General features: G+C 37.6%; 1 pseudogene; it reads right to left on the bottom strand.

The window, feature by feature from the left end:
• Positions 1–225: 225 nt before the first annotated feature.
• Positions 226–1,007, bottom strand: LOC101578601 (annotated as a pseudogene).
• Between the last annotated feature and the right edge of the window lie 626 nt (positions 1,008–1,633).

Below are 1,633 nucleotides of genomic sequence, written 5' to 3'. Positions count from 1 at the left end.
AAAGATTCTTTTAAGTTAGTCTTTCATAAGAAAAAGAATCAAATTTTAGTATAAAGAAAGTTTCCACCAAGCACTGAATTTCTTAATGGAAAAAAAAAGAAAAAAACTGTATAATTAACCTTTTCTTTAAAGAAAGGAAAGAAAGTAAAATTTGTTTCAAACTTGGAAATATTTCCTAGTCCCAAAATGTGTTTATTTTACATGATGCACTTGGATGATGCAAGTCTATGAAGCAGGGATCTGTGGCAATCCATTTTCATCCAGGACTCCATCCTCATTTTTAGCGTCCATCTGAGGGAGCACCTTCTGGTGTTGCAGGTGCAGATGCTGCTCATCCAAGTATGAACCGTCTTCTTCAGCCAGAAGCTTGTCACCCAGGGCATCCGACTCTGCTTCTAGGTCATCTTCATCTAGTTCTGGGGTGCCATAAATGCAACTCAGTGCTTCTTGAATTTCATTTGCATCTTCCATCATATCCTCTAATTGGTCTTGTAAATCCTCAATCTGATCATTTTTTCACTTCCTTGTATGCTTTCTTCATTTCCTTTACTCCGTTTCATAGCATCCCTCATGGTCTTAGTGTTTCTTCAATGACTGAATGATATAGTTGACTTGTTCTATGTTAAAAGACTGTTGGACAAGGTTGTCCTGCTGCTGTTCCTACATCCACTTTTGTTTTAAAACTTGCAAGGCTTTCTGCTTGACCATATTCTTTGCAGGGTCCTATCTCATCCTTTTGTGTGTGTGTGTGTGTGTGTGTGTGTGTGTGTGTGAAACCGGGGATTGAACTCAGGCCCTTGCACTTGCCAGGCAAGTGCTTATTCTACTAAGCTATCTCCCCTGCCCCCATCTCATCTTCTTGATTTGATCCCTGTACTTCACTAACTCAGCATCTAGCCAGGAAATTTTCTTATCAATAGATTCTGCCCTGTTGTCCACTATGTCAATGCATCAGTCAGGCTGGGTGGTGGATCTTTGGGTTTCACCTTCCCAAAGAATATGTTCATCTTGATTGGTCATGAGGGAGCCAAACACTCAAGAAGATCATTTAGCAAACTTGAATCTCAATGCCCTCATCTTTAAAATGGGGATATTGATATTTATTTCATAGACTTGTTTTGAGAATTCAATGAGATAATCTATGGAAAGAACTTATGTAAAAAGTGCCCTCAGTTTTTGTTGTTGTTGTTGTTGTTGTTGTTGTTAGTGGTATTTTTGGGTGGAAGGTAATGAGAACTGAACTAAGGACCTCATGCTTGCCAGGTATTGCATTTCTTATTGAGGATTTGGCTTTTTGTGATGCTGGAGACTGAAAGCAGAGCCTGATGTGTGTTAGGCAAGTTTCTCACCATTGAGTTACATCCCTGGCTTTATCTCATTTCTTTCACGCTAGTTTTGTTGTCCAATCATAAACCCAAGTTTCACACATATATGAGCTTATATTTTATGTACTGCAATTTGAATATAGTTATATTTACTTTAATTTTCCTTTCTTTCCTTAGTCTATTTCTCTTAGTTCTCATTTCTCTTGGTATTCTCGCTCTCCAAAGTTTAGTCTTCTCTATTTCCACATTGTACTTCTATATATATTATTCCCGATTACTTACCTTTAGCCCTATTTTTATTATATATA

The sequence above is a fragment of the Octodon degus genome, unplaced genomic scaffold, assembly GCF_000260255.1.
Source record: "Octodon degus isolate 3935 unplaced genomic scaffold, OctDeg1.0 scaffold00177, whole genome shotgun sequence".
NCBI classification, from domain to species: domain Eukaryota; kingdom Metazoa; phylum Chordata; class Mammalia; order Rodentia; family Octodontidae; genus Octodon; species Octodon degus.
This window is presented reverse-complemented; position numbering and strand designations above follow the sequence as displayed.